Source organism: Hypanus sabinus, chromosome 19 (genome assembly GCF_030144855.1).
Source record: "Hypanus sabinus isolate sHypSab1 chromosome 19, sHypSab1.hap1, whole genome shotgun sequence".
Taxonomy (NCBI): domain Eukaryota; kingdom Metazoa; phylum Chordata; class Chondrichthyes; order Myliobatiformes; family Dasyatidae; genus Hypanus; species Hypanus sabinus.
The window spans coordinates 2,524,766-2,539,893 of NC_082724.1; the positions used below are offsets into that span (position 1 = coordinate 2,524,766).

General features: G+C 46.2%; 1 protein-coding gene across 3 annotated transcripts in view; it reads right to left on the reverse strand.

Moving 5' to 3' along the window:
- Positions 1-8,535, reverse strand: part of klf15 (Kruppel like factor 15) — a 28,202-nt gene extending 19,667 nt beyond the window's left edge. For 2 of the 3 annotated variants that reach the window (XM_059943879.1, XM_059943884.1), the window contains exon 1: positions 8,379-8,535. The gene's annotated coding sequence lies outside the window, so the exon portion shown is untranslated. Of the gene's footprint in view, positions 1-7,200; positions 7,595-8,378 lie in introns of those variants that run through there. The other variant, XM_059943881.1, reaches the window with a different exon arrangement.
- Between the last annotated feature and the right edge of the window lie 6,593 nt (positions 8,536-15,128).

Genomic DNA, 15,128 nt, shown 5'->3' on the forward strand with positions numbered 1-15,128 from the left:
TGTGGCTTTGGGGTACTTGGAGGCACGGGATAAAATAGGCCACAGTCAGCATGGTTTCCTAAAGGAAAAATTTTGCCTGATAAATGTTGGAATTCTTTGAAGAAATAACAAGCAGGATGTACAAAGCAGGATCAGTGGATGTTGTGTACTTGAGTTTTCAGAAGGCCTTTGACAAGGTGCCACCATAAGACTGCTTTACAAGTTAAGAGCCCGTGGTATTAGAGGAGAGATTCTAGTGTGGATAAAGCAGTGGTTGATTGGAAGGAAGACTGGGAATAAAGGGAGCCTCTTCCGCATGGCTGCCAGTAACTAGTGTTGTTCCCTGTTGTTCCAGGTCTCTGTGCTGGGACCGATTCTTCTTACATTACGTGTCAATGACTTGGATGACGGAACCGATGGCTTTGTGGCCAAGTTTTCAGACAATATGTAGATTTTGAGGAAGTAGAGAAGCTACAGAAGGACTTAGGCAGACTAGGAGAATGGGCAAAAAAGTAGCAGATGGAATAGAGAGTAGGGAGGTGTATGGTCATGCACTTTGGTAGAAGAAATGAAAGCATAGACTATTTTCTAAATGGGGAGAAAGTTTAAAAATCTGAGGTTCAAAGGGGACTTGGGAGTCCTTGTGCAGGATTCCTTAAAGGTTGATTTGCAGGCTCAGTCTGCAGTGAGGAAGCCAAATATGATGTTAGCATTCATTTAGAGGACTAGAATATAAAAGCAAGGATGTAATGTAGAGACTTTATAAAGCACTGGTGAGGTCTCACTGGGAGTATTGTGAGCAGTTTTGGGCCCCTTATCTTAGAAAGGATGTGCTGAAACTGGAGAGGGTTCAAAGGAGTTCACAAAAATGATTCCAGGATGGAATGTCTTGTCATATGAGGACAGTTTGAACCTGTATTCATTGGAATTCAGAAGAATGAGAGGTGACTTCATTGAAACCTTTTGAATGTTGAAGAGCCTTGATAGAGTGGATGTGGAGAAGATGTTTCCCATGGTGGGTGAGACTAAGACCAGAGGACACAGCCTCAGAATAGAGGGGCATCCTTTTAGAATGATGAGGAGGAATTTCTTTAACCAGAGGGTGGTGAATCTGTGGAATTCGTTGCCACAGGTGGCTAAGGAGATCAGGTCATTGAGTACATTTAAGGCAGAGCTTGATAGATTCTTGATTAGTCAGAGCATGAGGGAATACAAGGAGAGGCAGGAGACTGAGGCTGAGAGGGAAAATGGATCAGCCATGATGAAATGATGGAGCCGACTTGATGGGCCAAATGGCCTAATTCTTGTATCTTATTGTGGTCTTAATCAAGAACTTTGCTAACGATTGCTTTGAATAACTTGGCCTCCACAGTCATCTGTAGCAACAACTTCCATAGATCCTTCACCTCTGTTCATCCTTCTTTTCTGAGGCTGTGCCCTCTGATCCTAGACTTCCCCACTGCAGGAAACTTCCTCTCCATCCCCATCTTTCAATATTTGATAAGTTTCAATGAGACCCTCCTCCCACTCCTCTAAACTCCAGAGCCGCCAAACACTCCTCATAAATTAACCCTTTCAATCCCAGGATCATCATTGCACTAAAATGGATATTTTTTGCTCTAACTGTACTCTTTCTCATACAAATTGTGCATAATTTATAAAATATAGAACTGTACAGCAGAGCAGAGGCCTTTCTGCCCCACAATGCTGTACCATCCTTTTAAAGTACTCTAAGAACAATCTAACCCTTCCCTCCCACATAACCCTCCATTTTCCCATCATCCATGTGCTCATCCAACAGTCTCTTAAATGTCCCTAATACATTGGCATCTACCACCACCTCCGGTAGAAAGACTCTCCGTGTAAACAAAACTTACCTCTGACATCCCCCCTTTACTTTCCTCCAACCTCTTTACAATTATGTCCCCTGGTATTAGCCATTCCCATCCTGGGAAAAAGGCTTTGGCTGTCCACGGCATCTCTGCCTCCTGTCATTGTGTAAAGCTTCCCGAGGTCTGCTCGCATCCTCCTTCACTCCAAGGAGAAAATCCTCAGCTCACTCAGCCTCTCCTCATCAGACACGCTCTCCAATCCAGACAGCATCCTGGTGAATCTCCTCTGCACCCTCTCCAATCCAGACAGCATCCTGGTGAATCTCCTCTGCACCCTCTCCAATCCAGACAGCATCCTGGTGAATCTCCTCTCCACCCTCTCTAATCCAGACAGCATCCTGGTGAATCTCCTCTGCACCCTCTCTAATCCAGGCAGCATCCTGGTAAATCTCCTCTGCACCCTCTCTAATCCAGGCAGCATCCTGGTAAATCTCCTCTGCACCCTCTCTAATCCAGGCAGCATCCTGGTGAATCTCCTCTGCACCCTCTCTAATCCAGACAGCATCCTGGTGAATCTCCTCTGCACCCTCTCTAATCCAGGCAGCATCCTGGTGAATCTCCTCTGCACCCTCTCTAATCCAGACAGCATCCTGGTCAATCTCCTCTGCACCCTCTCTAATCCAGACAGCATCCTGGTGAATCTCCTCTGCACCCTCTCTAATCCAGGCAGCATCCTGGTCAATCTCCTCTGCACACTCTCCAATCCAGACAGCATCCTGGTGAATCTCCTCTGCACCCTCTCTAATCCAGACAGCATCCTGGTGAATCTCCTCTGCACACTCTCTAATCCAGGCAGCATCCCGTAAATCTCCTCTGCACCCTCTCTAATCCAGACAGCATCCTGGTCAATCTCCTCTGCACCCTCTCTAATCCAGGCAGCATCCTGGTCAATCTCCTCTGCACCCTCTCTAATCCAGACATCATCCTGGTCAATCTCCTCTGCACCCTCTCTAATCCAGGCAGCATCCTGGTCAATCTCCTCTGGACCCTCTCTAATCCAGACAGCATCCTGGTGAATCTCCTCTGCACCCTCTCTAATCCAGGCAGCATCCTGGTAAATCTCCTCTGCACCCTCTCTAATCCAGGCAGCATCCTGGTAAATCTCCTCTGCACCCTCTCTAATCCAGGCAGCATCCTGGTCAATCTCCTCTGCACCCTCTCTAATCCAGACAGCATCCTGGTGAATCTCCTCTGCACCCTCTCTAATCCAGACAGCATCCTGGTCAATCTCCTCTGCACAGTCTCTAATCCAGGCAGCATCCTGGTGAATCTCCTCTGCACCCTCTCTAATCCAGACAGCATCCTGGTCAATCTCCTCTGCACCCTTTCTAATCCAGACAGCATCCTGGTCAATCTCCTCTTCACCCTCTCTAATCCAGACAGCATCCTGGTCAATCTCTTCTGCACCCTCTCCAATCCAGACAGCATCCTGGTGAATTTCCTCTGCACCCTCTCCAATCCAGACAGCATCCCGGTGAATCTCCTCTGCACCCTCTCTAATCCAGGCAGCATCCTGGTGAATCTCCTCTGCACCCTCTCTAATCCAGACAGCATCCTGGTGAATATCCTCTGCACACTCTCCAATCCAGACAGCATACTGGTGAATCTCCTCTGCACCCTCTCTAATCCAGGCAGCATCCCGGTGAATCTCCTCTGCACCCTCTCCAATCCAGACAGCATCCCGGTGAATCTCCTCTGCACCCTCTCCAATCCAGACAGCATCCTGGTAAATCTCCTCTGCACCCTCTCTAATCCAGGCAGCATCCCGTAAATCTCCTCTGCACCCTCTCTAATCCAGGCAGCATCCTGGTCAATCTCCTCTGAACCCTCTCTAATCCAGACATCATCCTGGTCAATCTCCTCTGCACCCTCTCTAATCCAGGCAGCATCCTGGTCAATCTCCTCTGGACCCTCTCTAATCCAGACAGCATCCTGGTGAATCTCCTCTGCACCCTCTCTAATCCAGGCAGCATCCTGGTAAATCTCCTCTGCACCCTCTCTAATCCAGGCAGCATCCTGGTAAATCTCCTCTGCACCCTCTCTAATCCAGGCAGCATCCTGGTCAATCTCCTCTGCACCCTCTCTAATCCAGACAGCATCCTGGTGAATCTCCTCTGCACCCTCTCTAATCCAGACAGCATCCTGGTCAATCTCCTCTGCACAGTCTCTAATCCAGGCAGCATCCTGGTGAATCTCCTCTGCACCCTCTCTAATCCAGACAGCATCCTGGTCAATCTCCTCTGCACCCTTTCTAATCCAGACAGCATCCTGGTCAATCTCCTCTTCACCCTCTCTAATCCAGACAGCATCCTGGTCAATCTCTTCTGCACCCTCTCCAATCCAGACAGCATCCTGGTGAATTTCCTCTGCACCCTCTCCAATCCAGACAGCATCCCGGTGAATCTCCTCTGCACCCTCTCTAATCCAGGCAGCATCCTGGTGAATCTCCTCTGCACCCTCTCTAATCCAGACAGCATCCTGGTGAATATCCTCTGCACACTCTCCAATCCAGACAGCATACTGGTGAATCTCCTCTGCACCCTCTCTAATCCAGGCAGCATCCCGGTGAATCTCCTCTGCACCCTCTCCAATCCAGACAGCATCCCGGTGAATCTCCTCTGCACCCTCTCCAATCCAGACAGCATCCTGGTAAATCTCCTCTGCACCCTCTCTAATCCAGGCAGCATCCCGTAAATCTCCTCTGCACCCTCTCTAATCCAGGCAGCATCCTGGTCAATCTCCTCTGAACCCTCTCTAATCCAGACATCATCCTGGTCAATCTCCTCTGCACCCTCTCTAATCCAGGCAGCATCCTGGTCAATATACTCTGCACCCTCTCTAATCCAGACAGCATCCTGGTGAATCTCCTCTGCACCCTCTCTAATCCAGACAGCATCCCGGTAAATCTCCTCTGCACCCTCTCTAATCAGGACAGCATCCTGGTGAATCTCCTCTGCACCCTCTCTAAAGCTTCCACACCCTTCCTATAATGAGCTGTTCAGACCAGATCTGAACACAATATTCAAAGTGCGGTCTGACCGCAGTTTTACAGAGATGTTTCTTTCTTTCTTTTTCAATCTTTTTATTAAATTTCATATATAAAAAAAAACAGCACATAATAATGAATAGATTACAGATTCAATAAACTTGAGATTACATTAGTAATAGGATAATAATATCCTATTAAAACATCCATCAACAAAAGGTACATAAATCAATCAAGTCTATATAAATATGTATGAAAAAAAACCAAAAATAATCGTCGAAAAAAGAAGAAAAAAAAATTGAAATTATATATGAGAAAAAATATATATTGAAAAAAAATACTAAACTAAAACTAACATGGGCAATAATAGCACTTTATAAATATATAAAGGTGTCAAGAAAAGAACTCCGGAACTCCATACCTGAACAAGTATAAGTAGAGAAAAGGATCTGAAATAGGCCAAATTAATTCATATGAAAGTGTCGAATAAATGGTCCCCAGGTTTCTTCAAATTTAATTGAAGAATCAAAGATAGTGCTTCTGATTTTTTCCAAACTCAAATAAGAAATAGTTTGGGAGAACCACTGAAATGTAGTAGGAGGATTTACTTCTTTCCAGTTTTGTAATATAGACCTTCTGGCAATTAATGTTACAAAGGCAATCATTCGTCTGATTGAAGGGGAAAGCTGATTGCCATCTTCATTTGGTATACCGAAAATTGCAGTAATAAAATGGGGTTGTAAATCGATATTCCATACTGAGGAAATGACATCAAAAATGTCCTTCCAATAGTTATGTGAAGTGGGACATGTCCAAAACATGTGAGTCAATGAAGCCACTTCTAAGTGACATCTGTCACATTGAGGATTAATATGCGAATAAAATCGGGCAAGTTTATCTTTAGACATATAAGCTCTATGTACAATTTTAAATTGTATTAAAGCATGTTTAGCACAAATAGAGGAGTTAACCATTTGTAAAAATTTTTCCCATTTATCTGTTGATATATTACATCGAAGTTCTTTTTCCCATTCTTGTCTAATTCTATCCGATATTTCTGGCTGTATCTTCATAATCATGTTATAAATAAAAGCTACTAATCCCTTCTGACAAGGATTAAAAGTAAAAATCAAATCTGAAAAATCCGATGGAGTTGAGTTAGGAAAAGATGGAAGAATTTTATGTAAGAAATTTCTAATTTGTAAGTATCTAAAAAAATTAGATTTAGGTAATTCAAATTTGTTGGATAGTTGATCAAAAGACATCAAAGTACCTTCAAAAAAAAGATCACGAAAACATTTTATACCTTTCCTTTTCCATATACTAAAAGCTTGATCTGTCAATGAAGGTTTAAAAAAAAAATTACATAAAATAGGGCTGTCCAGAGCAAAGTTTTTCAGATTAAAGAATTTGCGAAATTGAAACCAAATTCGTAGTGTATGTTTAACAACAGGGTTAGATATCTGTTTATTGAATTTGGCTAAATCAATAGGAAGAAAAGAACCAAGAACGGAAAATATAGAATATCCCTTAACCTCACTACATTCTAAATTTACCCACTGTGGGCACACAGGTGAATCCAAATCTAGTTTCCAGTACATTAGGTTACGAATATTATTCGCCCAATAATAAAATCTAAAGTTAGGTAAAGCTAGACCACCATCTTTTTTAGACTTTTGTAATTGCCTTTTGCTTAACCTAGGATTTTTATTTTGCCACACAAATGAGGAAATTTTTGAATCAATATTATCAAAAAAAGATTTAGGAATAAAAATTGGTAAAGCTTGGAATAAATATAAAAATTTCGGTAAAATACAGAGATGTTTAATTGGTGTTTTTTTGTGAATGCAGCTTATCTGAATGACGAACCGGTGACGCTGCCGGAAGTTTTTCACTGTACCTGGGACATAACAATGAACTCAAAGTTGACTTTGAAAAACAAGAAACGCTGGAAACAGTCAGCAGGTCAGGCGGCATCTGTGGGGAGAGTTAACCTGTCAGTGAAAACGTCCTTCACCAGAATCCTGATGAAGGATCTTCCACTTGAAAGGGTTAACAGCGTCTCCTTCTCTCCCCGACTCTCTCTCGCCCATTCCCCCACACACAAACACAGTCGCTGCAGGACCGGCTGATAGTTTCCATTAAAGCATAGAACGTAAGAGCAGAAACAGGCCTTTCGGCCCATCTCGTATGTTCCGCCCCCACCAACCCTCTCCCCATCCCGAACTCTGGGTATCTCGAGGCAACCGCGTACATTTGGCAGGAAGCAACGAAAATACACCAAAACAATCAGTTAATAAACCTTCACAACTTGCCCAGCCTGTCCACATTTGCCAGTCTCACCGGGTCTCCAGCTGCCCGGAGGCCTGTTGCTCTGATGGTGGGGCCGGGGCTTCACTCCATCCGCACCTTCTACCAACGCCACAGTCCCCAAAACAGCTGGAAAGTATTTCCATGTGACCTTTGCGTTACAAATCCGCGCAATATCTTCAGCTGTTCGGCTAAAGATTTGTCTGGAGGACGACGCACAGCACAGTCTGTCCGCGAGTAACCACTCTCCTCCCTCGCCCCAACTTCATCTCTACTCTCGCTCCCCTCTCTCAACTCTCCCTTCTCTCCCCCTCTTTCCTCAACTTAACCTCTCCCCCTCTCCCTCCTCCCTCGCCCCAACTTCATCTCTACTCTCGCTCCCCTCTCTCAACTCTCCCTTCTCTCCCCCTCTTTCCTCAACTTAACCTCTCCCCCTCTCCCTCCTCCCTCGCCCCAACTTCATCTCTACTCTCGCTCCCCTCTCTCAACTCTCCCTTCTCTCCCCCTCTTTCCTCAACTTAACCTCTCCCCCTCTCCCTCCTCCCACGCCCCAACTTCATCTCTACTCTCGCTCCCCCTCTCTCAACTTCTCTCCCCTCTCTCCTCAACTTAAACTCTCCCCTTCTCCCTCCTCCCTCCTCATCTTCTCTCCCTTCTCTCCTCTCTCGCGTCCTCTCTCCTCGTTCAAGTTTCTCCCTCTCTGCCCCTCGGCCCCCCTCTCCTCAACTTAACTTCTCGCTCGCTCCACCTCTCCCCTCAAATTAATTTCTCCCTTCTCTCCCCTCGCTTCCCTCTCTCCCACTCCCTCAACTTCATCTCTCCCCTTCCCCTCTCCCACTCCCTTTCCTCAATTGCTCCTCCTTTAACCTCCTTTCCCTTTTTCCTCATCCCTCCCCTCATCTTCCCCTCCTTTACCCTGTTGCCCGCCAGTTCTCCCTCTCGCTTTCCCGCCCTTCCCCTCTCTCCACTTCATTCCCCGCCACTCTTTCCCCTCCCCACGCTCGCCCTACTCCCTCTTTCCCCTTTCTCTCCCCTCAGCTCCCCCCCACACAGACTCTCCCCAGCCCACCACCTCTCAGACCGGGGTTCCGCCAGTGACCCCGCGCCCTGACAGTATGCCCCGCATTCCTCTCGGGGTGCAGGGGGTCCGGTCAGTGGTCCCCGCCTCTTCCCATGGAGGTCTGCCTCCCTCCCCTGCGGTTTTCACCCACCAGAGAGTGTCGGCGAGCGCCCCGAACCGCCCTCACATGCCGGCGCGTCGGCCGTGCTCCACTCTGCCCCGATCCCTGGCCGCGGCACGTCCAGCAACGCACAACCCTTCCTTAAATATTTACTCAGGCCTGGCTGGGTTCCACGCGGCGCCAGATTCGGAGCAACACGGAGAGCAGCCTCTCTCTCTCTCCCTCATAAACAAGCATCTGAACTTCCCAATCCCCGCAATACCCTCAATACTGATACACGCGAGGAAACTGTGTGTGTGTGTCAGTGTGTCTGTGAGTGTGTGTGTATGAGTGTATGTGAGTGTGTGAGTAGTGTAAATGTGTGAGTGTGTCTGTGTGTGTGTGTGTGTGAGTGAGTATGTGAGTGTGAGTGTGTCTGTGTGTGTGTATGTGAGTGTGTATGAATGTAAATGTGTGAGTGTGAGTGCATCTGTCTGTGTGTGTGTGTGAGTGTGTATGAGTGTAAATGAGTGTGTCTGTGAGTGTGTGTATGAGTGTATGTGAGTGTGTGAGTAGTGTAAATGTGTGAGTGTGTCTGTGTGTGTGAGTGAGTATGTGAGTGTGAGTGTGTCTGTGTGTGTGTATGTGAGTGTGTATGAGTGTAAATGTGTGAGTGTGTCTGTGAGTGTGTGTGTGTATGAGTGTGTCTGAGTGTAAATGTGTGAGTGTGAGTGTGTCTGTGTGTGTGTATGTGAGTGTGTGTGTATGAGTGTAAATGTGTGAGTGTGTCTGTGAGTGTGTGTGTATGTATGAGTGTATGTGAGTGTGTGAGTAGTGTAAATGTGTGAGTGTGAGTGTGTCTGTGAGTGTGTGTGTGTATGTATGAGTGTATGTGAGTGTGTCTGTGTGTGTGTGTGAGTGAGTATGTGAGTGTGAGTGTGTCTGTGTGTGTGTGAGTGAGTATGTGAGTGTGAGTGTGTCTGTGTGTGTATGTGAGTATGTGAGTGTGTATGAGTGTAAATGTGTGAGTGTGAGTGCATCTGTCTGTGTGTGTGTGAGTGTGTATGAGTGTAAATATGTGAGTGTGTCTGTGAGTGTGTGTGTGTATGAGTGTATGTGAGTGTGTGAGTAGTGTAAATGTGTGAGTGTGTCTGTGTGTGAGTGAGTATGTGAGTGTGAGTGTGTCTGTGTGTGTGTATGTGAGTGTGTATGAGTGTAAATGTGTGAGTGTGAGTGCATCTGTGTGTGTGTGTGAATGAGTGTAAATGTGTGAGTGTGTCTGTGAGTGTGTGAGTAGTGTAAATGTGTGAGTGTGTCTGTGTGTGTGTGAGTGAGTATGTGAGTGTGTGTGTGTGTATGTGAGTATGTGAGTGTGTATGAGTGTAAATGTGTGAGTGTGAGTGCATCTGTCTGTGTGTGTGAGTGTGTGTGTCTGTGAGTGTGTGTGTGTATGAGTGTATGTGAGTGTGTGAGTACTGTAAATGTGTGAGTGTGAGTGTGTCTGTGTGTGTATGTATGTGAGTGTGTATGAGTGTAAATGTGTGAGTGTGAGTGCATCTGTCTGTGTGTGTGTGAGTGTGTGTAAATGTGTGTGTCTGTGAGTGTGTGTGTATGAGTGTATGTGAGTGTGTGAGTGTGTATGAGTGTAAATGTGTGAGTGTGTCTGTGTGTGTGTGAGTGAGTATGTGAGTGTGAGTGTGTGTGTGTATGTGAGTATGAGTGTAAATGTGTGAGTGTGTGTGTGTATGTGAGTGTGTATGAGTGTAAATGTGAGTGTGAGTGCATCTGTGTGTGTGTGTATGTGAGTATGTGAGTGTGTATGTGTAAATGTGAGTGTGAGTGCATCTGTCTGTGTGTGTGTGTGTGTATCTGTGTGTGGAGAATGTCACTCCCTGTGTCTATGTGTGTGTCTACAGATGTGTGTACATGCTGGGTGTGCGGATACATGTTCTCTCTCCTGACATGGACAAGCATTGGCAGGATAGATAGGTGGGGATGGGCAGTTCCTTGTCCCTTCTCTCTCCACGCCACTGAGCAACAACGATTAGGGACCAGGTGGTTCACTGTGTCAGTGAGGCGGACAGATGGTCACACTCCCTGTGCCTGCTCACACTCCCACACACCATTCATACAGCCACACAGCAGTAGAATACAGAAACAGGCTCTTTGGCCTTACCAGTCAATGCTGATCAAAATTCCCATTTAAACTAGTCCCAAACAGAAACCATTCTGTAGTTGCTGGAAATCCAGAGGAACACACACAAAAATGCTGGAGGAACTAAGCAGGTTGGGCAGCATCTATGGAGAGGAATACGCAGTCGATATTTTGGGCTGAAACCCTTCATAGATGCCACCTGGCCTGCTGCGTTCCTCCCACACTTTGTGTGTGGTGATTAAGATTTCCAGCATCAAATGGTTAATGGTGGTGATTATATCTGTGAGACAATGGCATGGACCAGATGATGCCTTCTTTATTCTACACCGACTGTAGATACTGCCGGTGACTCCCTCTCCCTGGTTACCTGAGAAGGTGCTGGCGGGATGGTCAAGCTGATGGGTTGGCAGTGTTTGACGTTATGGGATGGCTTGCTAACACAGTTTAAGGTGAATCAGCTGTGTTGGAAGTGGGAACACATCTGGACCCAAGACAGCGTGACCTCCCTAAAACATTTAGTGAAGCAGTCACAATGATCGGCAGCTTTGTGCTCCCCATCCAGACTGATGCCCTTGTCACCAGGGAGGAGATACCATCAGACCAGATAACAATTACAGCACGGAAACAGCCCACCTCAGCCCTTCTAGTCCGTGCTGAACGCTTACTCTCACCTAGTCACACTGACCCGCACTCAGCCCATAACCCTCCATTCCTTTCCTGTCCATATTTTATCCAATTTTACTTTAAATGACAATACCAAACCTGCCTCTACCACTTCTACTGGAAGCTCGTTCCACACAGCTACCAATTTTACTTTAAATGACAATACCAAACCTGCCTCTACCACTTCTACTGGAAGCTCGTTCCACACAGCTACCACTCTCTGAGTAAAGAAATTCATGTTACCCTTAAACTTTTGCCCCCTAAGTCTTAACTCATGTCCTCTTGTTTGAATCTCCCCTACTCTCAATGGGAAAAGCCTATCCACGTCAACTCTTATCTATCCCCCTCATAATTTTAAATACCTCTATCAAGTCCCCCCTCAACCTTCTATGCACCAAAGAATAAAGACCTAACTTGTTCAATCTTTCCCTATAACTTAGGTGCTGAAACCCAGGTAACATTCTAGTAAATCTTCTCTGTACTCTCTCTATTTTGTTGGCATCTTTCCTATAATGCTTTGTGCTCCCCATCCAGGCCAATGCCCTTGTCACCAGGGAGGAGATACCATCAGACCAGAAGATGTACGAGCAGAGTTAGACCATTTGGCCCATCATGGATCACCCATTTCCCTCTCAGCCCAAATCTCCTGCTTTCTCCCGTATCCCTTCATGCCCTGACTAATCAACAATCAGCCTCTGCCTTAAATATGACTTGCCGTCTTTGGCAATTAATTCCACAAATTCACCACTCTCTGGCTAAGGAAATTCCTCTTTATCACATTCTAAACCAATGTCCCTGCACTCTGAGGCTGTGCCCTCTGGTCCTGCAGCCCCCCACTACAGGAAACATCCTCTCCACATCCACTCTATCTGTGTCCTCTGGTCCTAGACTCCCCCACTATAGGAAACATCCTCTCCACATCCACTCTATCTGTGTCCTCTGGTCCATGACTCCCCCACTATAGGAAACATCCTCTCCACATCCACTCTATCTGTGTCCTCTGGTCCACGACTCCCCCATTACAGGAAACATCCTCTCCACATCCACTCTATCTGTGTCCTCTGGTCCACGACTCCCCCACTACAGGAAACATCCTCTCCACATCCACTCTATCTGTGTCCTCTGGTCCACGACTCCCCCACTATAGGAAACATCCTCTCCACATCCACTCTATCAGTGTCCTCTGGTCTGAGACTCCCCCACTATAGGAAACATCCTCTCCACACCCACTCTATCTGTGTCCTCTGGTCCTAGACTCTCCCATTACAGGAAACATCCTCTCCTCATCCACTCTATCAGTGTCCTCTGGTCCTAGACTCTCCCACTACAGGAAACATCCTCTCCTCATCCACTCTATCAGTGTCCTCTGGTCCTAGACACCCCCACTATAGGAAACATCCTCTCCACATCCACTCTATCTGTGTCCTCTGGTCCTAGACTCCCCCACTATGGGAAACATCGTCTCCACATCCACTCTATTGAAGCCTTTCAATAGTCAATGAGATCTCCCCCTCCTACAGGAGCCTGAAGACACACACTCAGAAAGAGCTTCTTCCCCTCTGCCCCCGATTTCTGAACGGTTCATGAACGAAATCAGCATTATTTATCTATTTAGCAATTTATAGTAACTTTATGTCTGTATTGAACCGCTGCAGCAAAACAACAAATATCACGACATGTGTCAGTGATATTAAACCAGACTCTGATTCTGATCAATACAGATCCTTTCTCAACTGGGGCCAGATTCTCAAACTGCAAGGCTGTTATCTGTCTCAATCACTATTCAGTGACAGAATCGATTGCCCCCATTCACTGAGCTCGGAACTCACATCGCAACACCGCCTCATCACTCGTTACAAGACAGTCAAAGCCTGGATTACAGATTTCATGACAGAACTGAAAGTAACTTATCAAGTTGCAACAGATGGACTCACAGAGTCTGTTTCTAAAGCGAGGGAGGATGTGCTAGAGGGTCATCGTAGGCTTAGGGTGTGAGGGTAAAGTTTACATAAACCAGGTCCACACGATCCCTCTCATCTCGGCACGGACCACCATTGCTCTCAGTAGGAAATTTTTACACGGCCTGAAAACTTCAAATGTTTTTTGGTAATATGCAAACAATGAATATTTAGACTGAAAGTTTAAGAATCACGTTCTTTTGATTTTATTTATTAATGAAACGCAGCACAACAGAGAAAATCTTTCACAATTCATAAACTTTTTCTAGCTGCTCCAGTCCCAGCCGTGCAGCAACAAAGGCTTTGTGCAGGAGCATTTCAGTGACTGCGTGGCCGTGCACCCGCTCAGCTTAGAGGGAACAGTGGTGTAGGCCCTTCAGACTATAATTTTGTGCTGACTTCTTAGCCCATCCAAGATCAATTTAACCCCTCCCTCTCACATAGCCTCCGTTTTTCTATCATCCACATGTCTATCTAAGATGCTCTTAATGTATCTGCCTCAACCACTACCTCGGAGAGCACACCCCATCACTCTGTACAACCCTAACCCTAACCCTGACCCAATACTCAAACCTAATCCTAAAGTCCAAAAGTCCAAAATCCCCACAAACCCTAGGCACGTCCCAATTAACCCTGTCTTCAGCCTCACAAACCCTAAGCACACCCCGATTAACCCTTGCTAAACCCCCACAAACTCAATGTCCTATGTCAAGAGGGGCAAGATTCAACAAAGGCAAGTGTTGGACCTGGTTATTGAAGGTGTGGGCCAGATCAAAGTGGCAGGGTCGCGTGAAACTGAATCTCAAGTGACGAGATCAAAAAGCACAAGAGGGCTGATTTGCCCACTGCTCACATAATCTCATCCTAACCTCTACTTCTGACATCCCCCTCCAAACATTCTTCCAATCACCTTTAAGTTATGCCTTCCCATATTACCCATTTCCGCCCTGGGAAAAATGTTACTGGCTGTCCACTCAATCTCTGCCTCTTATCATCTTGTACACCTCAATCGTCACCTCTCACCCTCCTTCACTCTAGAGAGGAAATCCGTCACTCACTCAACCTACCCAGTGGAAACAACTTTCCTGCCTCTATCTTATCAATCCCTTTCATGATTCCATATGTTTCTGTACAATCTCCTCTCATCCTTCTGAATTCCAGTGAGTACAGTCCCAGGCGACTCAATCTCTCCTCATAGACTAACCCCCTCATCTCTGGATTCAACCTGGTGAACCTCCTCTGCACTGCCTCCAAAGCCGGTATATCCTTCCTCAAGTATGGAGACCGGAACTGCACACGGTTCTCCCGGTGCAGCCTCACCAGTACCCTGTATAGTTGCAGCATGACCTCCCTGCTCTTGAATTCAATCCCTCGAGCAATGAAGGTCAGCATTCCATTTGCCTTCTTAATAACCTGTGGTACCTGCAAGCCAACATTTTGCAATTCATGAACAAACACTCCCAAGTCTCTCTGCACAACAACATGCTGCAATCTTTCACCATTTAGATAATAATCTGCTCTTCTGTTTTTCCTTCCAAAGTGGATGATCTCACATTTACCAACATTGTACTGCATCTGCCAGACCCTTGTCCACTCAATCTATTTATATCTCTTTGCAGACTCTCCGTATCCACTGCACAATTTGCTTTTCCACTCAATTTAGTGTTTTCAGCAAACATAGATACATTATACTCTGTCCCCTCTTCCAGATCGTTAACAACCCCTGCGACACACCACTCACACTGATTGCCAACCAGAGAAACACCCATGTCTCCCAACTCTCTGCATTCTATTAGTTAACCAACCCTCTATCCATGCTAATACATCACCCCCAACCCTATGCATCTTAACTTATGGGGAAATCTTTTATGTGGCACCTTATCAAAAGCCTTCTGTAAATCCAAGTAAATTACATCCATCTGTTCCCCTCTATCCACTGCGCTTGTTATATCCTCAAAGAACTCAAAGTAATCCAGCCGACACACTTTTTGTCCCTCTTCCCTCTGGGAGAAGGTTCAGGAGCTT